The sequence below is a fragment of the Gopherus evgoodei genome, chromosome 1, assembly GCF_007399415.2.
Source record: "Gopherus evgoodei ecotype Sinaloan lineage chromosome 1, rGopEvg1_v1.p, whole genome shotgun sequence".
Classification (NCBI taxonomy): domain Eukaryota; kingdom Metazoa; phylum Chordata; order Testudines; family Testudinidae; genus Gopherus; species Gopherus evgoodei.
The window spans coordinates 80611085-80635217 of NC_044322.1; positions in this window are offsets into that span (position 1 = coordinate 80611085).

Genomic DNA, 24133 nt, shown 5'->3' on the forward strand with positions numbered 1-24133 from the left:
TGAGAGTTTTCTGGGGCCCCCAGAGCGAGTGACGGACCCCGCTCCAGGGGCCCCAAAAAACTCTCATGGGGGCCCCTGCAGGTCCTGGGGCAAATTGCCCCCCCCAGCAGCCCTGGGGGCAGGTAAACACACTGAACCGGCCCACCAGGGGCTTTCCTTACAGAAGCAAAGACCCCTGTTTGAGAAACCCTGCTGTATATAATGGAAAGCACTTCAAGCCAGGGGGTGCAGTACTAGTACCCTCAACACTCCTAGTTCCAGCACCTACAGCTTTTCGTTCAACTTGCTGACTTCTCTGAATACCCTTCTGATGTCCTCAACTTTCTCCATACAATGCATAAGGAATCTGGGCACCTTACTTGGGCTGTGAATTCTAAGCCCCTCCACCCCCTAAGTAATTTAGGGGTCTGGTGGGGGGGCAGATTTTTTGAAGATATTTAGGCACCTAAAGATACAGATAGACACCTACTGGATACAGCTGGTCAAAACATTTTCAACAAAACTTTTCTCTCAAACCAGAAATGTTTCATGGACATGTACTAGCTTCCATGAAAATTTCATGGGGAAGATTTCTCAGGTCCAGGATGGAATTTTTAATCAAAATGAGTGGGGGAGAGGGGAGAGAGAGAGAGAGAGAGATCAAGATCAGAGCAGCCTAGTGCCTAAGGCATTCCCCCTATTGTCTCCCACATCCCAGGTGAATTCTCTAACAAACAGATTATTGGCTATTTTGGTCTCTCTCTCGCTCTCATGAACATTTTTGGAAGCTTCCCTTTTCAGTACTGGAATAAAAACATATTTTAACACCTCAACATTTTCCATTAAATTAAGTTATTGTTTTCCAGCCAACCCTGCTAGTGGGATTTTCAAGAGCAATAAGGCACCTAAATCCCATTGAAATAAAAATAAAAATGAAAAGTTAGGCACCTAGACAGCGGAATCCTTAGAAACTTAAATACCTTACAAAATCTGGCCCTTCGATACCTAAGGAGGAGATTTTCAAAGGCACAAATGGCAGTTAGGAGCCTAACTGAACGTCAGTGGGACCTAGACCCCTATGAGTACATCTACCCAGAAAGAAAAAAACAACAATCTTGAGCTCACAGGACTTGTACTACATGGCTAAAAATAGCAGTGTAGATGATGTTTGGGCTCAGGCATGAGCCCAGACTCTGAGCTACTCCCCTCCTCTACAGGTCTCAGAGCCCAGGCTCAAACCGAAACCTGAATACCTACTCTGCTATTTTTAGCCCTATAGCATGAGACCCACAAGCCTAAGCCAGTTGACCCATGCTCTGAGACTTGCTGCCCAGGAGTATTTTTTGCACTGTAAACATACCGTCAGTGTCTAAGCCACATTTGAAAATAGGACTTAGGTTTCTAAGTCACTTAATTGCTCTTGTAAAGTTTACTCAAAGTTCTCTTATTATTGTGGGCAGATTTCAGGGCTCACTTTGGGTTCTTACAATCTCATGTTCATAAATATTTGCTCTATGAAATCTGATAGACTCAGCATCCTATACGTGCAATGTAATGCTGTAGAATAACTTAGTGAGGTAATTTTTGAAGTCTGCAGGTCAACATATCTGTTTATTCAAAGAATGTTTCTGGTTTTGGAGGATGAAGCAATCTTCGAAGTTGTCATCTGGTTTCCTTCACTAATTCTATACAGGGTAATATTTACTATTCTTCCTATTTTTATTCTTGAGCTAACATCACGACTGGAAGCACAGATTTTTTATTTCTTTCATATAGTGTCCCGGTAGCAGAGCTGCTTAAAAAGCCGGTTTAAAAAATGACAATTTTTTTCCAAAGTGTTCACTGTTTTATCAACATGTCAAAAATAAAAAAATGAGAAATAAAAAGCAAACCAAGCAGGACTTTAGCTGGTCAAAAAAATTGAAAAGATGATGAAAATTGTGATTTTTTTAATTCAAATTTTTGATAAAAATTGTGTGGAAAAAATTAGAATTTTTTGACTATCTCCATTCATTAGATTTATTTAAGATTAGGCCTCCGTTTACCTAGTTTCCTCATGACTAGCAGTAAAGTGATGGGAAAAATGGGATTAAAAGCACCTTTAGTGATCAGTTTCTGTACCTCTCTGCCAGGTTGAATCCAGAAATAACCAAACAGATTTTGACAAAACCAATATAATAATAAAAATATCACCTAGCTGTCACAGTGCTTTTCATCTGTAGCTCTCAAAGTGCTTTAAAAAGGAGGTCAGTATTATTATCCTCATTTTACAGATGGGGAAACTGAGTCACAGAGTGGTGAAGTGACTCATCTATACTATTATTTTGTGTCATAATTGCATGTGTCACTTGTTGACAGTGACAGTTTCCTACCCTAACTCAAAGAGTTTACAGTCTAAGAGTTGGTTCTGTGCTGAGCTCTGTTTGGGAGGACCCTTTGCAGCACCTGTCCAGCATGCCATAGATGAGAGTAGCACAGTACAGGTCAGTGCCTAAGTAAAGGGATGACAATAAAGGAAGAGTATAGAAGGAAAGGGTTGACAACAAGGAAGGATCACAGAATCATTAGAGACCTTAGGAGGTCATCTAGTCCAACCCCCTGCTCAAAGTAGGACCAATCCCCAGACATATTTTTACCCCAGTTCCCTAAATGGCCTGCTTAACAGTTGAACTAACAACCCTAGGTTTAGCAGGCCAATGCTCAAACCACTGAGCTATCTCACCCCCATCATGCTATGGTTATTACTATAAATACTTCTTTATTACTCTTTAGTGGAATGGGTTGTTTGTTTTTTAATCAATACAAATGCTATAACCAGGGCCGGCGCTACCATTTAGGCAGCCTAGGCAATCGCCTAGGGCGCCAGAATAAGTGGTGGGCGCCATTTTGCCGGAGGGGGCGGCAGGCGGCTCCAATGGAGCTGTTGCAGTGGTGCCTGCGGAAAGTCTGCTGGTCCGCGGCTCCAGTGGAGGTGCCGCAGTCGTGCCTGCAGACGGTCAGCTCCTCGCACGACTCCAGTGGACCGCCCGCAGGCACAACTGCAGCAGCTCCACCGGAGCCGCGGAGCACTGGACCCTCCACAGGCACCACTGCAGCAGCTTCCCCGGGCCACGGGACCAGCGAGCAGGGCGGAGAAATTGCTGTCCACCTAGGGCGCTCAAACCCCTAGCGCCGGTCCTGGTTATAACCCAAGTGGCTTCTCTCCACCAAATATATTAAAAAACAAAGAGGAATAACCCGAACTCTCACAAATCCTGCTGTGGTTGAGTTTTGTGAATCCATAGTTCCATTATCACTATCATTCCTATTTTTTTAAAGGTGTGGCGGTCAATGGGTAGGTCCTGGAGGACACAGGAATAACCCATCAATTGAGATTAGTGGAATCAGAGAAATCAAATTTCCATGTGAAACAAGCAAGCTGTTTTCCACACAACATCAAAATGTTGATTTCACTTCTGTCCCGTTGCTGGTGATTAAACTTTACCAGTAGATGAACAGATCCATATTTATATAGGAAATGGCTGGTGACATTGAGCATTCAGCTCAATTTATTTTTAAATAGCATCTTTCATACAAAGTATCTAAAGTGACAGTGAGAGAGACAGAAGTGTTCTTGCATTCTAATTACAGTGAGGAGGGAAGAACGCAAGAAGCTAGCAAGGGGAACAGGTGGCTATCAGAGCAGAGAAGAAGGCTAGAACAAATCCATGGCGAGCTTTGGAAATTAGTCCATCAATTCTAAAGTAGATTGGAAACAGGTGAGAGAATCCAGTGAAGATGACAGGAGTGATAGTCCATTACATCTCACTTTAGGTAGGAGAGAAACCTGCCCTAACTGTAATATATGTAAAATGTGTGGGGTGTAATTCCATTAAGAGCTAATTAAATCCACCTCCAAAAGTATCTTTGTGAACAGTATATGTGCACTGGAATAAAGTGAGATCGGGTTTCTCCAAGACCTAGACTGAAGTCATAGAACTCAATCCTGCAAAATTCCCCTTGATTTCAATGGTGCAGGATCAGGTCCCTAATTAATATGAAATTGATGTGATCCAATCAGCAAGTAAACAGCAGTATGAGTAGTATGTTTTTACTGAGTACTTCAGTAAAAACATACAGATCAGTTAGTAGAGAGAATTATTTAAGGATTTGTAATGTAACCCAAAATATATAGTATTACAATTATGTAAAACTGAAAAGAGAGTTTAATGTTGGTATAGAAAGGGGAACACTGATATAGACAGAATTTTAACTGACATAAACAGCAAGTATAATCAACCATACTCTGAGAACACAGATAACATCTCCAATTACAAATAAACCTGCCTTTTACACTCAGTGGTTTGGCTGACAGGCCTCAATCAATGTAGGGATTATGCCACCTTCTGGTTGTCAAGTAGATGACAACACTTGTATTGTTTGATGACAGATGTATCAACTGTTTATGTAACAGCTAATTTGAAGGGAAAGAGCAGATTTGCTGCTTGCGCAATGCATTATTTTCCTTGGGGACATGTCACAAATATACTGTAGTGACTTCTTGAAAATGCAAATTTCATATTAGTGTCTGTCAAAGAGGGAAACATATATTATGAGGCAGATTTATCTACTGAAAATGCAGACAGGATGGAAAAGTTAGTTTACCTTCTCTTGCCCTATTTCTCATTTCCATGAACCTCTGAATGCTCAGTGGGATTACATGCTTATCAGAAAAATACAACTCAAGTTAATGTAGTTCATCTGTCTGGTACTTTCAAGTTGGCTAAAGCAGGTGGGACTGCATGATATGGTTCCATGTAACATCTCAACACAACAATCTAATCTATGAAAAAATGTTAAACATAGAAAGCTGGTCAAATCCCAAGTCTCTGGGCTTGATCCTTGAAGTCAATAGCATTGGCATTGATTTAAATGAGAGCTGGATCAGACTACCTGTTTCCTGGACCCTCCACCTTTCTCACACCATTAATCACTTGTCAAGTTTTCTCTTCCCTCTTTCTCCACTTTGTCATTCTGACATTCTGCCCCCTTCCCACTCCTACACTCACCCCTTTCTACTGCCCTTTTTCTCCTAAGTCCATCTTTCTCTCTTTCTTTTTCCTTCTGTGCCTCTCTGCTTCCTGTGCAGCTCTTCCTCTTCCAAAGTCCCTTTCCCTTGCCTCCTTCCTTCTACCATTGCTTGTCCTCAGTCCTCATGCTACATCAGAATTGCCGCTGGGCACTATTCAGGCTACCATGTCTTGACCTGCCTTCCTTACCTGTTTCTGGAACTAGTGTACTTAGCCCATTGCTCTTCTTGGCAAAGGAAATGTGTGAATGACATCAGTCTGAAGTCTTCCATCCAGTACAGAAAACAGTTCTAAATACAACTCAAATATTGAAATTCTGTTTGAATAATTTTGACTGCATACTGTCTACATAAGTTCCCCAAAACTCATCTCTACAGTTATTTCCCATTTATTTATTGTTCTTCTTTCTTAGACCTTAATAATATAAGACAAACCAATGGCCTGACTTCCATAGTTCTGAAACGTAGCCATTATTTTCAATTATTTTTTGCATTATAGTCTCTGATCATTTATTTTTTATGCTGAGTTATGCTAATTAGGTTAAAAGCCTCCAGTTGTAAGCAGTATTTTATTTCATAGTGTTTGAAAGTTATTTTGTATAGCCCGTGACACTCAGTGTATTTATAAATTAATGGGCTATAACGTTTATAGAAGGCTAGCCAGTAGAAAATAAAATAGTAATGTTTGGTGTTTTTTAAACTTCTATTCAAAGAAAGATAAATCTGCTAAGTACAGTATAGAAGTTGTATAACTGGCAGTTAACAAATAACTTGAATAGAATAGCAAACTACATTCTGAAAAGATATTTAGATAGCGTGTTTGTCACTTCTACCAGGTTATTTCAATTGTTCTCACTAAACCATATTTCATTAAGTGATGTTTTCAGCTATTTTGCTAGGACATATTCTTTTCTATGAATTATTACTACTTACATCATTCTTTAGACATGAATGGCACTTTAGAGAATGAATAAAGACACATTCCCTGCTCAGTAGAACTTAATAGCTAGGTGATAAGATATTAATTTGTAAATAGATTGATAAGAAAGATATTAGGACATAAAAATAATGCTAACTCAGTGATACATAATATTTTTAGTAAACACTATGTCCCAGATAAGCAAAGAGACTTTGCTGCAGTCTGGCCTCAGATATGTATGGGCTTCTTGCTACCTGTAAATTGTGCAGATGAGCACAAGTCTGATTTTTTGGTTTAGAGCTCAATCCTGTGTTCCTTGCACACCAAAACCACTAAGTTACTTCAAGATCAAACTGGATTTTGCTTACCACCAGTGGCGAGGCTTATCTTCAAATGCAAATCCATTTATGGCAGATGGCCATACAGGAAGTTGAAGCTTCAAAGCAAATCCACTTCAGTGGGAGTTCTGGTTGCAGAAGGAATGCAGGATCAGGCTCCTGATAAGCACTGCAGTGTGGACTATCTAGATATGCGAGAACAGACTGAAGCCTTAAATATTAATGACAATTTTTAACACCAGGCACTCAAACAGTTAATCTGGAAACTGTTTTACGTAAGATGACACTGAATTTCACAAAAAATAAGGGAATAGTATGAATCAAATCTTGCTCAGCTTACTTATGTGAACAGTGCCATTTACTTCAACAGGACTAAGTGGGCAAACAGGTGTTGATTTAGCATCATACACTTCGGTCCAAAATTATTATCATCATCATCATTTTAAATTCATACCATACCATACCATACCATAAAAATCATACCATTTAAATTCATACCACACTCATACCATAAAAATCCTGGGGTGAAATCCTGGCCCTGCTGAAATCAACAGCAAAATTCCCATTGAATTCAGCTGCTTCAGGATTTCACCCTTGTTTTTAAATTACCCAGTGCTAGGCATTGCATGGCCCCTAGTATTGTGTTTATGATAGATGTTGTTGACCTCTTTATACTGACACAGGGTCTGCTTCCTTTTTCCTTTGCAATTTTAAGTCAAAATGCTCATAAATTACACCTAAAACTAGCAGCATCGTTATTATGGCCTGACCCAAAGTTCATTGAAATCAGTAGAAATATTTACAGTAACTTCAATGAGTTTTGGATGAGGATCTTACTGAGTTGACTGAGCAGGGACTGCGGATTTAAACCTCAAGGAAATGATCCGGACTACTCTAGAGGGAAGGGGAAGGTTCTGGCAAGAGGGAACAGACAAGCCAATACAAAGGAGCTTGCATTGCATCAGAACTTGAGCCCTGGATCAGTGTGAAGAGGAACAGGACAAACCAGTGGGTGTCATAGAAGAATCCAGGTTTAGTCAGTCCTACACTTATTATAATTTAGAAACAAAAAAAGTCAGAAAACAAATGTAACAATACAATCTTAGAACATAACATTTCATTCCCATATCAATTTCCTATTGCAAATGATGCCTCTCACCACAGCATTGCACAACAATAAAACACGCCTAGAGCAATTATCTTTTGGTTGCTTTATTTTTCTTGTGAAGACTCAGAGATCATTCGCATTCCTTCACATAAAATGCAAAATTAACCTCAGAATGCGCCTTTCTGATCTTGTGATTTGTCATTGTTTAAATCTACAGCTCACATTCAATATATTACAGAACACTCAAAGGCCAGAAAGCAAGCGAGGATTAATGAAACCTTTACCAAGAGATGAATTCTATAGGACTAGAAACCTGGCATTTTGCATCTGCCAAGATCAAGCAGTTTTAAGCTGTTTAAGTTGTGATTATTTCCTCATGTCTCCGTTTCCTTGAAAACTAATTGTAGATCTGAAATTGCAGTTTTTAAATAATTCATAAAAAACATAAATCCAGAGGAAAGTGGCAAAGATATACAGGAACCCAGTGAAGTACAAAGAAAAGGGTCAACTCTGTTCTAGTGATCTGAGTGCTTCTCTTACTCCTGGAGTACTTAATTAGGCCTGTCTGACTGTTTGGCTCAGGGTTGATTTTTTTGCTTTCAAGAGAGCTGTTGACCTGATAGTATATTAAAATACACTGAGCTGTAGCTTCAAAATGGTTACGGAAAACATTTATAAATGCTGTTATTTTGGCAAAGGGGAAAAAAATGAAGACTAGCTAGTGACATTCATACATTTATAATTGTTTGGTTTTTTCATGTTACTGAATAGCCTTTTAGCTCTACCAATTACACAGCTCAGTTAGACAACATCGTTTAATGTAGGCAACAAAATGCCCAGAAGATCCTTAACTATAAAAACAAGAGCTTCCACAAGTTTCTGGAGGTTCTCCCAACCAGACAGTTAATTGAACTCATTCAGCTGTGCCTGTATAAAGTTATTAACTTTTGAAATTATTGCTGAGCTTACAGAAGCATTTTTAAAGATTATATCTTTGATACTTCTAGATAAATTACTTTACTTTCCTGTAGGAGTAGATCTCTTGTTTTAAAGTGTCTCTTTGTGCTGATCTATCATTTTTCTAATATAAGCTATTTTTGCAGAACTAATTAGTAATTTATACCCTGGAGAAAATTCTGTCTGTTGATTTGCTCTCTCCTTAGAAAAAGAGAAATCTTACACTTCTATTCACATAAAGAAACTCATCCTGTATGAAGCTACAACATTAGGGGGAAAGTGATTCAGTAGAGCTGTAATAAGAGGCAAGAGGTATTTATCGCACAGTTGCTCTATTGTCCAAGGTTTTACTAGTGAAAGGTGTTCAAATGTACATGCCAACAGTTATTAACATCCACCCACCCTTAATAATTGAGAGGGCACAAAATATGTTCCTGTTTTATATTTTGTTATTGAAAGAGGGGCTGTCAAAGTTGTCATTCTAAAATATCCATCTGGCTCCTTAAACGCCATCATGTCTCTTTTGTTTTCCCAAGTCTCTGATGAGAAGATGTTTGTCACTTAATTGCTGCTGAGGATCACAGATGATGGTTTATAGGTTTAGGCAAATTGCAGGCAGCACTTTGTTAACAAACGGAAGAGCACAATGGTACTTCATAATTATCCTATAGAGCTCAATTGGCCCTTAACGGCACCTGCATGTACAGCATCAGGGAGCCTTGTTTCAACACAAAAGCTTCTTCTTGTTAATTAACCTGTGTGCACTTGTTACAAATGAAACCTATTTGTTTCCACTTAATATATTTGCAGCTAGTTTAAATATTCATTTATTATTATGCTTGTTAAGTGAGGAGTGGAGAGAAGAATAGTTTGGATCACTTTCATTAGTATGCATTGAGTTTAAAAGAGGATGCAAAAAGACTAATATGTAAATGTGTTGCTTGCTGCTTTCCTTCTTCCTACCCTGTAGGCCCCCAAATTAGGCTAACAAAGATGTATAACCCTTACAAATTGACATAATACACAAGGAATTCTCATTCATTCAAAAGGTGCCCTCTGAAGAAATGAGCTACTTCTGTAGAAGTGACTTTATGCTGAATGATAAATACAACCAATCTTAGGCCAAAATTTCTTTTTAGTGAATACGTTTTTTAAATATAGATAGATATTGGAGTTTTTTGGTAAACAGCTGTAATATATACATATATAAACAAGTGTGTTTAAGTATGTTTAAAGATCTTTCTTCCACTGATGCTAGATTTCATTGATCTGTCTGAATCTTTTACCTAGAATTTTGCTTTAATTTTTAACATCATAAGAAAAAGCAGTAGCGTCTTTGGTTGCCAAAAGTCGGAAACAATGAATAAATACCTCACCTAAGAGGTAGTATATGGTATATACACAAAAAAGGATTATTTAAATCAGTTCTATTGAAGATAAAGGATGATATTTTCTGTTACACTCTGAAATAGCTCTGCATCAGAGTAGGTTGTTCCATTTCACTGAAGAATATTCGAAATGCTTTTATTCTTGATATTCAGAAAAGAAAAATTCTCTCAGACATTGATTTTGATTATGGGATCTATTTCTTGAGTAACTTTTTGTGGTCTGTAGTTATTTTAATGTTGTTTTTTAACATTGCTTCCAAGGTAAAACTAGTTCTAAGAATAGTGTAGTTTACCAGACTGCATGCAGCTGAATAGAGAGAAAAGAAACATAAGGGTCCAGATCGCCTCTTGCACTTTGTTTATTCCAGTGTATCTCAATTGACTTGAAATTATTTGTGCTTCACACCATTGTAAGGGATGGAAGAATTATACCCAAGATGTTTAGCTTTTCTGATTAAAGGAGAAACACACACAAGTGCTATATTCTGCTCTCAGTAACAGCAGCATGAATCCTGAGTAACTCTAATGGCATCAAAGTTATCCAGGATTTACACCAGTGTAACATCAGAATTCAGCTCAAAGTATTTGAATTTTCACTATTGTGCCTTTAACTTATCCTGTTAAAATTCCTTGTTGTTTTTCTTAGCATTAGTATGTTTATTAGACTGCACATCAGTTCTTGTAACAGCCATACTGAGAGTCATTCAAAATATACTCAACTATTGATGCAGGACACATTCCATCAGATGCTAATCAATTACTTTGATTCTTTTGTGTTAAAATTGGTCCAATAATGCACTTTAGAATAGATCAATACAGCCTGCTACATGGAGTAATAAGTCTAATTTGTTTCAATTCATCATGATCATGTATTTCAGGCCAGTATATTTAAAATTTCAACTTGCCACTGAGAATTAACAATACACAGTAACTTTAAGTTATCTGTATAGTGTATGATTAGAAGAGATATAACGAGCTTTTGTACAATATAGCATTTAAATGAAGAGTACTATACAGTTAAGTTTTTTGTCATGTGCATGAGTTTTTAAAGTGAATGTAGTGTTCCTGAAAGATGCTCGACTGACAGCCAAAGAGACAAAATCTTCATCTTCAGAAAATGTACAACACAGATAGCAGGAGTAGAAGCTTCATCATATCATTTCTGAAGTGCCTCATCTCTTGTCTGGAGGGACCACCTTTAGGAATTAGATGTTAGCTCCATATTCATTTAATTCTTGACTTCATTACTGAGACTGCCAACATGATAAGTGTGGAGGAGGTTTCTGTGATGTAGACACTTCTGCTAGGTTATAGATGGAGAACATTTTATGTGGGTTACCAAATAGCTCTAAGGCAATAGTCCCTTTTGGTTATTAATAATCAAAGATGGATTTCAAATGGTGATATAGAAGTGAAAGGCTCCTAATCCCATTACCTATCCAATGAACCAGTCTGGATCCCAATAATCGCTCCTTAAAATTATATCTTACATTACACAGCATCTTTCATCCTCAGGGATCCCAGAGCACTTTGTAAAGATAGAGGTAAATTCCTCAGATTATTTCCACAGCATGGAATTATTTATATATATGCCTGGATGATGTGCAGAGCTCATTATCTGCATTACTTAATTCTTTGTCTCACATGTGCTGCCTTCAAATGATCTGTAGCAAATGGGAATAAGGAATGGGTGACAGGGAATGGATCACTTGATGATTACATGTTCTGTTCATTCCCTCTGGGGCACCTGGCATTGGCCACTGTCAGAAGACAGGATACTGGGCTAGATTGACCTTTGGTCTGACCCAATATGGCTGTTCTTATGTTCTTATAAGGGAAAAGGTGCCCTACCCAAACCAGCCACTACACAGTATGCTTTAACTGTATTTGGCATCTGCAAGACCTTTCCTTATGGGATACACTGACCTGCAGCTGACTTAAAGTGACTCAAAAGAGCTTCATCAAAACAAAGTATTCTTTATTCACTCAATGGTACATAACGTCAGAGAAGTGAATGAAAACAACAAAGGCCTACACACCCAGCTCTTACCTAAAACTTTCCTCACCAGTTTTGGTAAATTATATTCAACCCAAATACCCCTGTTCTGATCTGGGAGAGACAGGCACCCTCTGCAGCATTTTATACATCTCTGTGTTTCTTTTGGAGTGCCTTCACCCACGTCACTGTTGCCCACTGACCACCACCCATTTCTAGACAGAAGGATTTAATGGTTTCATTTTCTGTTCATCCTAGGCTTGGGCCTGGGGAAAATAAACCTGATAGCCTGTCCAGAGCAAGGCAGGTGGGTATTTCTCAATTTATAGGTCCCTCTTTTTTCTCTGAAGGCCCATTGGTATTTTCCCTAGGAGATCTTAGCTCTCCTTGTTTCATTTCCTGCTTGGTTGTCCCTATCAGCCTTCTTTGATTTAACTCGGTTTACTTAGACAGAATAACATCAAGCAGATAAACTGAGGTACATATATTCATACAAAATATTACAGATATCTCCTTCATTCTCCACAATGTAATTTATGACCCAGAAGATAAGGGCACGGAAGGGCACTTTCCCATGAAGTGTTGCTCTCAGAAAGTAGGTTGTAACTCAGGCTTCTCTGCCGGCTGGGGTAGAACACCCTGTTTAACAACCTGAGGTCCTTTGCTTACTGGGGAGAGTGCTTGTGCACTTGACCTCACTTTCTACTGTTCACATAATTTCCTGACTAGGTCTTTATGGGAGAAAAGGGTTGCAATTCAGCAACATACACACATGGGTCAGCTTCTGATTTCAGTTATTTTGTGTCAGTCCAAAGTGTCCCTGTTAATTCAATGGAAGTGCTTAAGAATTACACTTCTGTAATTTAGATCAGAACCTAGTCCACTTGACTGTAATTGCCTTAGATCTCCAGAACCTTCATGAAACAATGAGAGTTGTTACAAGAAATTAACAAGAAACAATATTTTAAATGAATGTCTATGGCAGTAAATTAAAAAACCCATCATTTTGTACAATTTTTCTGAAAGATCTACTGATATTAAGATCACAATAATAAATAGAACATGGTTATTACTTCTGTTACACTTAGGAGCCCCAATGGGAGATAAAGATCCTACTATGCTCCCTCCTGCCCCCCTTCTTTTTCTCTTTAAACAAATTTGGGTAAGTTTGGCCCTATTGAAGTTAATGGAAGTTCTGACACTGATTTCAGGCAGGGCCAAGATTTCACCCCTTGCTTTTGTTCAGAGTTGACATCACCTTACCACAAAGTTAAACATAATACTAGACTTATATGTAGAGTTGATACTGTTTATCTTCCTGCCATTTATGGATTTGCAATATAAATATAATTGATTGTTTGTTCTCACTGATGATATAAAGTTCAACATATTGTTTTTTGTTGGGAATTTGACTCCATGTATGACTGGAACATGTTCCTCTCTGCTTAGATTCTGCACTGACTTGCTCCTGTAAAACCTTATTGTTAAGATACACCAGAGTAGGCAAACTCATGATTTGGCTCCTAATATGGAATGTCACAAGTGACCTGCTGCTTTCTGCAGTTTCCTACAGAGCTCCTCTCAAGGAAATCAGTGGAATGACAAAGCAGGGGCAATTAAACTTTGAAACCATTGTGAATTTTCTAACACACTAATATGTATTTGGATAGTTTAGTTTGGTGATAACATACCTCATTTCTGTATTAGCCTATTAGTGCTAAAGGTTTTGTTAACCCTTTAGACAGCTGATTGCACAGACTTTTTATGTATCTGTTTGGATTGTCATATGGTTGACTTAACTCCAGTCAGCACTTACAACCAGAGATTCATTTCCTCAATTTGTTAAGTGGCTAATTATAAAGGTTCTCAAAAGAATTGACACAAGGGAAGGGGAGAGCCACACTTCTATCAGCAGCCCCATGAGGCCTGTACAAGTGTCGTTTGTAAAACAGAGCACAAATTAAACAATGGCTATAATAAGCTGCTAGGAGCTGATAGATAATGAAAGAAAACTTCCTGTATAGATGCAAAGTAGGCACTAAATGGGTTGTTTTTATGTCTGACAACAAGGCCCTTATGTAACTCTTCATGAATTCAGTCTGGTAATATTCTTAGACTAGACTGGATGGTAACAAGCTAAATAAAATGTCTACTATTTATTTTGTGTCTGTGGCTGTGATTCCCAGTTTCATTTCCACGCTATGGTCTATCAATAAGATTTCCTAAAAGTGAATACGGAGGTCACATTATTTCCCAAACTGGAAAATATTTAGGAATTCACCAGTGGATATAATGGCAAAGTGAAGAGTTGTTTTATTTTAGGCAATCTGTGTTAACAAATCATCAGTTCTATCTACAGTGGTTGTCTCCTTATTATGAATAGTTGAATATAAACTAAAGAATAAATTTAAACAGCAGGCTTTTCCTTGCCTTGAAGATTTATATACAGCAAATTGAACTTACTTTATTTTGGTGGTTTAAGTATTTAATGAAATTGAATGAAAGCTGGGGTTTTTTTAAACAGTTTTCTCCCTTTTACTAGAACACAGCTACTCTTTATGCATAGTGTTTGCATCATTATGTAAGACATTTGCAAATATGTATGATGTGTTTGCCTATGGGAAAATCCTCTGTTCTAATATATTCATGAGATATGAATTAACAGTGCTTTAGGTAGGATAAAGAGATTCATAGTACAGTCTATTATAATGCTGATATTAAAAAGCAAGCTCATCATTTAATTCGAAAAATGTTAATCTTTTACAATAGTAGGAATATGCATTATTTTTGAAAATGTCTTCCTTCCAGCCTATTAATTATTATTATTATTTATATTACAATATCACCCAGAAAACAATGAGGTTCAGACCCCCATTGTTTGACATTGCACAAACATATAGAAAGGTCCAATCCTTGTCCCAAAGATCTAATTCTTACCTTCTTCTTCTGAGGCTTCACCCCCCCCCCCCCAACGCTCTTTCCCACCATCCTACTCTACTCCAGACTCAGGCCTCAAGCTGCTGGTTTGACTTTTGCCTCACTGTAAAGTGAGGTGAACTGAAGCACTTTTCCTTTATAATAGTCCAGTTCCTGAGAGTCCCCTGAGCCTTTACGTCAGTAGCCAAAATGGCAGGGTGTCATCTTACTGTATTGTTCTGATTGGCTATTCTGCTCTAATGAGCCAATAGACAGAGGTGAAGCTTCACTGGGGCTGCTCCATTCTTCTCTAGTACTTTGTCCTGCAGATGCATCATGGGGGAGAAAGAGGACACTCTGTGTTTCATTAAGAGATACAGCAGGACACAGGACAAGGGTCACAGATAGGACCAATGCTAGACAAGGACAGGCAGCAATCCTCAAGGTTGCAGAGCCCCCATCCCCTTCTTGAGAGATTTGGATTTCTTCCCCCTCTTTGTATTCATGTCCCTATCTCTTTCCTAGAGGCTTCCCAACCCACTCCTTTTGGTCCTTTCCTCATGACTTCTTCTGACAGCACATTTGTCTCCCACTCTCTTCTATGCACTTTTTTCTAAGCTGCTCCAATTGCCTCAACACTCTCCCAGTTCATGTATGACAAGCCCTCTGCTCATGTAAGAAGCTTCTAAAAACCTTAACTATTTCAGGAAGTTATTTTAGCTACTCACTCCTTTGTGAGCATCTGTTTGCTTTTTTTTAATGCATTGTATTGTACTCACTCATGGTTTCAGCCTATAAGCTCCCCAGAACAGGGAGTACATGGTTCTTTGTATGTCACATTGACCGTAACGCATTGATTAATGAAATTTTCAGTTTCTATTTCTTTATTCCAGGATGCCACCTCCCCGCTTTTTCTGTACTTCAGACTGTCTGCACCTTCTCCCCACTCTCGTCTGCAGATTCCTACTACCTGGTCTAAGACCATCTTTTTATTGACACAGCCATCACAGTGTCACTTACAGTACTTTCTCTTGGCTACTGGCTATTATAGAGCTTGCTCTTTGATTCCTCATCCCATGTCACATCCTGATGCACCTTCTTATGGCTCTGCTGCAGTTACTCAAGTATCCTTCTGAATTTGAGAGACTGTCTGAGAAGGATGCAGTGGTAAATATTTAGGCAACTGAATATGTGGCCTGATTTTTAAAGGTGCTCATTAATCATAACTTTCACTAGAGTTTTTAGTATATAAGCAGAGATGATATCACTGTTGAAAATTAGGTCACTTAGATATCTAAATGTGGAATTAAATATCTCACATTTGGTATCAAAGTTTTACAATTTTGGCTTGGGTGCATTAGGAAGAGTTCTTTATCAAATATTGACCACGACTGAAAGGGAACCATCGAAGTTCATAGAATTACTAGTCTATGCTGTCAAGTGTCAGAGGGGCAGCCGTGTTAGTCTGGATCTGTAAAAGCAGCAAAGAGTCCCGTGGCACCTTATAGACTAACAGACATATTGGAGCATGAGCTTTCGTGGGTGAATACCCACTTCGTCGGATGCATGTAGTGGAAATTTCCAGAGGCAGGTATAAATATGCAAGCAAGAATCAGGCTAGAAATAATGAGATTAGTTCAATCAGGGAGGATGAGGCCCTGTTCTAGCAGTTGAGGTGTGAAAACTAAGGGAGGAGAAACTGCTTTTGTAGTTGGCAAGCCATTCACAGTCTTTGTTTAATCCTGAACTGATGGTGTCAGATTTGCAGATGAACTGAAGCTCAGCAGTTTTTCTTTGAAGTCTGGTCCTGAAGTTTTTCTGCTATTGTGTATCCAGGGAGATTGAAGTGTTCTCCTACAAGTTTTTGTATATTGCCATTCCTAATATCTAATTTGTGTCCATTTATCCTGTTATGTAGGGAATGGCATAGTCTATGCTGGCATGGTAAAACATAAGTTGTTATTCACTGCAGTAGAGAAAGAGCAATCTAATCAGAAACTGGCAAAACCAAATATATTGAGATAAACCTGTTCTTGCAAAACTTCCAGCCTCATTTTGCAGACCAAAGTGACATGGATCAATCTCCAAATTTCTGGGGTGCATACAAACCTGAAACTTCTGAAATTTGCCCAAATTTAATTTAACATACCAAAAAAAATGAAAAAGCATATATAGTGTATTCATTTTAGTGGATTCCAAATTATCTAAAATATTTAACTACTCCCCCAAATATTAACACATTTTAATGAATAATATTCAGTTTATCAAATATTATATAAAATTCATTTTTAATTTAGAAATTTATATGCATGTATATTTGGAGGGAAGACTGTAAACTCAACAAAACCTCAGGGACCCACTGCTTAAATACTATAATGATTGACTTTATATAAATAGCAAAGATAGGTAAAGCCATACACAAATATGTGCCTAATATGCTCATGAAGTTACCACAATTGCACAAGTAAATCAAATATCTGATTGCATAGTTTATCTTTTTGAACATTTGCAAGTGCAGTGAGCAAATCTGAATGCAAAATCATGGCCATTGCATGCACAAATTAGACATATTATTGCACAAATATTTTTGCACCTGGTTCTGAAGCCTTGAGTTTTGAGAATTGTGGCCCTTAAGCTTTTGATTAAATGAATATTTGCTGCGCTAAGTTATATGGATTCATTTTGGTTTCCTATGTATTCACTATAAATGAATTTACATTTTAAGAGAGTAAAATATTTGTCATCCAAATTAATAAATCTTTCATTAAAAATAAATTCTAAATATTCTCAAGGTTGCTTTTGATTTCAGCGTTAATGTATTTTAAAAAATGTCATTGTCTATACAATTCATTTTAAATTTTAAGCATAACTGTTTTTCTCCCCAGTATAAACCAAGCTATTATTAAGGAATTGAAGTTTTCTGGTGAATGAAACAGCCCAACCGCTTTTCATGACAAAGTTGGTAATTAGAGGGCCAATTTAATGGTGAATCAGGCAGAAATATTCAAACCATGACAAATGACTTTAATAATGCAGCTTGCAATGCTTGAACAGAAATAAATTTCACATCCGAAACTCTCGCCTTTTTCTGCCTGCCTGGAAGATAAAACTGTCCAGGAGGTATTTTGTACCCTTTATTCAGTAAAGCTTTTACTAGATTTTAAGCGGGCCAAATAGCTTGCAAATGCAAAAACATCATTCAAGTTCTTATGATTTTTTTTCCTGAAGGTAGACTGTGTGGAGAATTCTGTATAAGTCAAAGATTTATTTTACTTACATTCTGCCTAGCCATTGCAATAGTGTTTTATTGTTATAACTCTGACTTGAAGCATTAGGAAGGGGCTACATTGGCCTCAAAATTGAAAGCTAATTTCAGTGTTTGTCATAAGTTTGTTAAGACCACATGCATTCCACAGTTTGAAAAATTTCATTATTCTGTCCATGCTGGGGCTTCGTAATTGGATAGTAAGGATGTTCAAAGACTAATTTAGTGAATTGCACAATATTTTAAATGGAATTATGCAGGTTTATGGGTCCTCGGGGGATTGAGCTAGGAGCCTCTTGAGAAAATCTGTTTATCAGTAAATGATATTAGCAGCTTTCACCTAGCTTTTGTCTTCATTAAATTGCTGCTCTCCCAATTGAGGGTCACATCTGAGGCCTGCTTTGATAATTTGTCATTATTGTCTTGTTTATTGGAGCATAAGGTTGATACAGCAAAGGTTGTGCAGTTTATACATAATGTGCAAAGAAGTTTTTTTTATTAACAACTCTACCAGTCCTTTATCACAGTGAAATGTCTTGAGGCTCAAGAGATTGAAACAGTTGTAGTATACTAATTTATACTAAAGCTGCACACATTCAGTGCTACTTTTCTAATATTTTATAATCTACAGCAACATTTTTACAACAAATCAAATCATATCTCTTTTAAAAATATCTCTCTAAAATTTCCAACTGAAATGTCTGAAGGTGATCTGGATTTACCCCAGTGTAAATGTGACCAGAATTTGGCCCTGACTTTTGAAGTAAAATTCCTTTAAAATACCGTGTATAACAGATTCGTTCTATATTAAAAAATATTGAAACCAATGGTAGTGCTTACCTTCTTGTTACTAGGAATGCATTTCAATAAAATGATGGCTTCAAAGCCTCATATTTATAGCAAGGATAATTACCCTCTTTCTTTCCATTGTAACAGTATTGTGGACTGAGGGAGTTTTTCCTCTAATAGTGAGTGAATGCCTGTGTATTAATGCTACAGGTATATATGTACAGACCAAATTCAGAGTTTATTTGCACTTTCTTCTGGCCTCATCAGCATGTAATTTAGATTATCTTAAACCCAAACTTCATGACCCACTTACTGATGTGTAACAATCTGACTCAGGTTAGGTCTACATTAATACAAGGTTTGCTGATGTAGCTATGATGGCACAGCTGTACTAGCAAATCCTCCCACCGTAGACCCAGTTAGACTGGAAAAAAAAAGTAGTTTTGCTAGTATAGCTTATATTGGTTTCCTGAGTGAAATAAGCTATACCAGAAAAAGTACTTTTATGCAGATATAACTGTGTCTACACTAGGGATTTTGCTGGTATAGAAATGTCACCAAAATAGCAGCCTCATAACCAACATTGCTATACCAGCAAAAAGTTTCTAGTGTAGACCATGCTTTAGTCTAAGGAATTTACATCTGAAATTACACAAGTTTACACTCTCATAGATTCACTTGGGACCAAATTCAGAGAAGAGTCTAAGTATGAGTCAGGTAGAGATCCCAACACAAAGCTAGAAAAAGGGCAGAGGTCCCCAAACATCTATGCAAAATGAACTGGCCCATTAAGTCACTCAGCTGGTGTCTTATGATGCCTGATTATTAGAAGCTATATAAGTACTATATCTTTCTTACTTAACTACCTATGTTATTCATCTGATTTAATTATAGTTGAATATAAACATTCCGTTAAAAAAAATTCTATAAAGGGTTTCTCTATGTGAAAGACCAAAACAGATTCAAAGTCAATAAAATGTGGAAGGAAATATTTTAAATATGCATTATAACAGTCACTTAGTTGTGATTGTTGCAATTAGTTATATCAGGACCTTCATTATATGCACTTTTTCATAAGTTTATAATGTTTTGTAAAATTGTCCTTTTAGGTTGTATTTTTCCACGCATTTTCTCAAGGTGATTTTTTTCTGAAACTTTGCCAATATTCAGGCATTTTAAAATAACGTAAAGTAGAAAAGCATTTTGACACAATTTGTGTGATAACTAAACTACGACTAAGCTTCAAAATTGGATAGTTTGAACAAGGGTTAGCCCTAAGTCTCTGTAATAAGTAATATTTATATTGAAGTTTAAGTTTTAAAAATTCAGTTTCACACAAGCATTGGAGAATGTTTCAGTAATATTCAGATAAATGAGACTTACAGCTAATCAACATTTTTGGTTCAAAATATTTGACAAAAAGTGTCTATCATCATAATGGAATTTCCATGGAAAAATGTCCCTTTCTGACTAATTTGGGGATTGATTCATTAAAAAATGAGGCATCTGAATTAATTTTTTCAGTTATTCAGCCAAAAATTGTTGAGTTGTGGGGCATGGGATATTTTGCTTTGTGTTGTATTGTTTTGACAAAAACCTGAAGACTTTTGAAGAAAAATTTCCACATTAAAAAAAATGTTTTCAAGTTCATCAAAAAATTTCACAGAAACACAGAAAATATATCCTGACCAGCTCTAATAATATTAGCTAAGGACACAAAATGGAATTGCAAATAAAATCCACACAATTTTTTCTACATCAAAAATCGTATTTGTAAAAAGTTTCTAGTCAGATTCTAGTGTATAAAGCAGAAAACTTTGGTCTAAATCCCACATTGCTTGTGTACCAGCCTCCTCTCCCTCCCATTGCTTTGGCACCTCAGCACTGAAAAAGATAAGGGACAAATTCTGGTCCTAGCCCATAGTCCAAGTATGTGAGCTCTGCACAAGGAAATCCCATTACGTGTGTTTCAGATAGTCCAGATCTTCCTCTACATCCTGGCATGGGGTGCAGAACACTCATGCAGCTCTTTTACTATTGCTACTGTTATCTCAGCCTGCAGCAGATTCCATGGCTTGGTAAGTGCCTCCATACAAGTGAGGGTAGGCCAGGCCTATCTTGAGGTGTTCGGCAGAAATTCTACATTTGCATATAGATTTATATACAATTTCATTCTGCATGTATTCCCAAAATAGGTGTCCCACACTACATCTCCTCCCTCCAGTCTGTCAATTTACTCATGTCCATCTATTACATTCATCCCCATTGCATTCCATCAGTTCCATCCTTTAATCCAGTGTTTCCCAAATTTGGGATGCCGCTTGTGTAGGGAAAGCCACTGGTGGGCTGGGCCAGTTTGTTTACCTGCCGCGTCCGCGGGTTTGGCCAATCGCGGCTCCCAGTGGACACAGTTCGCTGCTCCAGGCCAATGGGGGCTGCTGGAAGTGGTGGCCAGTAAGTCCCTCGGCCCATACCACTTCCAGCAGCTCCCATTGGCCTGGAGCACCGAACCAGGGCCAGTGGGAGCTGCGATCAGCTGAACCTGCAGACGCGGCAGGTAAACAAACTGGCCCGGCCCAACAGGGTCTTTCCTTACTCAAGCGGCATCCCAAGTTCGGGAAACACTGCTTTAATCTATCAATTCTCCCTCTCTCCACACAATATATCATTCTCCCCCAATTCTCTTCCCCTACAGGACATCTATCCTCATTCCTTGACTCATCATTCCCTCCTGCTCTCTTTCAGTTATTCCTCTCTTCCATCAATTCTTTCTCCCCATTGACTACATCAGTTCTCCAGTTTTTTCTCCATCCTGCCTTATCAATTTTCTGTCTCCACTTACCCTTCAATCCCCATTCATTCTTCTCCTATCAATTCTCTCTTTCCTATCCACTTTGGCAGCTGGCCAAAAAACAGATACTTTATCAGGGAGGTTGGAGATACTTTAATGGAATCCGAAAGCTGGAACTTCCAGATAAAAGCCTGAGGTCTGGGTTAGGCCAGTCCCTGTATGAACCTTTGTACCTACCCTCTATGCCACTGTCCCCAGTTTTCCTAGTGTAAGCCTGCTGCAGTAGACCCTTGCCTGACCTCTCCATATCATGCTTTCCCTGTGCATCAGAACTAGTGCTTGGGCTGGAGGATTAGAGCCTATGAAAACAAAACAAAAAAAACTATTTAAACTACATTAATGACTATCAGCACATAAGATTTACTTTAAAAAATAGTTATTTTTAGAGTACAAAATCTTCCAACCATAAGGTTTCTGGCTGTGCCTGGCAAGAAAACCAAACATTGTGAAACAAAAAGCTATTTTGGACCTGGGATGGTCATGAGTAGGTGTGGCATCCATACTAGGAAAATTGCTACTGGCGGAAAAAGTTATAAATGCTCATAAGTTTCTATTATTCAAAAGATGTTGTTTCAGCAGTTAGTTTTATAGACTATTAATCATTGGCATAAATGGCTTAATGATAAAGTTGTTCTGCATGAGAGGTTCCTGTGCCCATGGGGAATCCTATTGAAATAAAGGGGTCTACCCATATGGTCCAAGTTTCAGGATCAAGAGGTTCTGTTTTGTATTTATTTGCTTTGGCTTAACCTGTGGCAGTTGTTATAGAACAGGGGTCAGCAATCTTTGGCACATGGCTCTCCAGGGTCTCCTGGCGGGCAGGGCCAGTTTATTTATCTGCTGCATCAGCAGGTTTGGTGGATGGCAGAAATCTGCGGCCAGCACATCCCTCACCTGCAGCGCTTCCTGCCGCCCTGGAGAGCCATGTGCCAGAGGTTGCTGACCCCTGCTATAGAAGTTGCACCCCATTACGAGTAGCCCCAGATTCTGCACCTAAAAGAGCCTCTTCCTTATTTCTCTCAGACATTGGGACATCAAGGCAACAGCTCTGTTTGCATTCGATGAGAAGAAGGTAAAGAGCTGGGTGTCATCCATATGCTGTTGGCACTTGACACACATAGAGCAGGATTTTCAAAAGCTCCTAAGGGAGTTAGGAACCCATCCCCCATCCATAATGTTGCCTGATGTGTCCTAGTGGCCTCAAAGGACATGTACTCTTCTTGGTAAGGCAAGTAACAGTAGCCGATGGAGCTAACAAATACTGATTCCTGTAATGTGACATTGGTAGTAACCCTGATCCATGTTGAGACAGGAGCCAGGAAAGAAAGGAGAGTCTCATACCAGAAATCCTGTAAGTTATTTCCTTATTACAATGAGAAAAAACTGCCCATCACCACCCAATGTAGTTTGTCTAAGAAAAAGGAGCATAGCCATTGTAACACAACTCTGTCTACTCTGCAAGGTCCCACATGGCAGTCAGTAGCCCCTAGTGATGAACATTGTTGATAGACCTAACAATATTTGCATGAACAACAATTCTTTCTCCACCGCCCAAAAGAAATAATCAATTGGTGTGACCAGCATTTTCTCTGTGCCATGATTTAGTCTGAAATAAGAATGCAAAGGGTCTGCAATGTCAGAAAACGCAAAGTGCTACTGGAGTTAGCTGCCTACCACCTTCTTGGTAACCTTCCTTATGAAAAAGAATTAGCTAGCTAAAGACTGGTAGTTGGGGAGATTGCGAGCATTTAGTGAAGGTTTCTTAAGTACTGGGGATACTACACTGTGGGCCATATTTCACTGAGATTCTGTAATTTTCTATCACTGACTTTCTGAATAGCAAGCAGAGGTGCACAACATGAATCCCACAGAAATTTGAAATAGAGTCTGCGCCTACTTTCAATTTGCCCGTTGCTTTAACATGTGGGTGATGTCTGCATGAGTGTGGAACTACATATCCCAAAGTGATTTGTTATTGAGGAACAATTGACATCCAATGGATAATAGTAGTTCCTTGCCCCAGCTGATGCATTGGATAGGAATTTGTGGTTTGGGGTGTCAGTACATGTCCAGGTTTAATTTTGCTATCTAATTGCTCCTAGATTAAAATATGTCCAGTATATTTTGCATACACATAAACCAAACAAATACTGTGGCAATGATCTCAGATTCCTCATCAATAAATTTCCAAAGAAGAACAACAAACTACAATACCCACATATTATAAACAGGTGTGTACAGGGGGAAGCTGGTTATAGGTTACATTAGAACGCACAGCACCCATTGTTGTCTTGAGCAAATTTAATAGTTACAGAGCAGATTAACACATAAGGCCAACACAAAGGTACATGCGTTCAACTCCCATTTAAGGTAGGGCAGGAGTGCCTGTGTGCACACTATTGGTTCTACATGTTAAGCTACTCTGTGTTTATGTATGCCTTTTTGTCAATCCTTAGGGCATTAAAATGGCGGTGATTTCTCATTTTTGTAAACAAATGGAAATACAGCCCTTTATGACAGCTGTTGCTTCAAAAATGATCTAAAACATTTATGCAAATT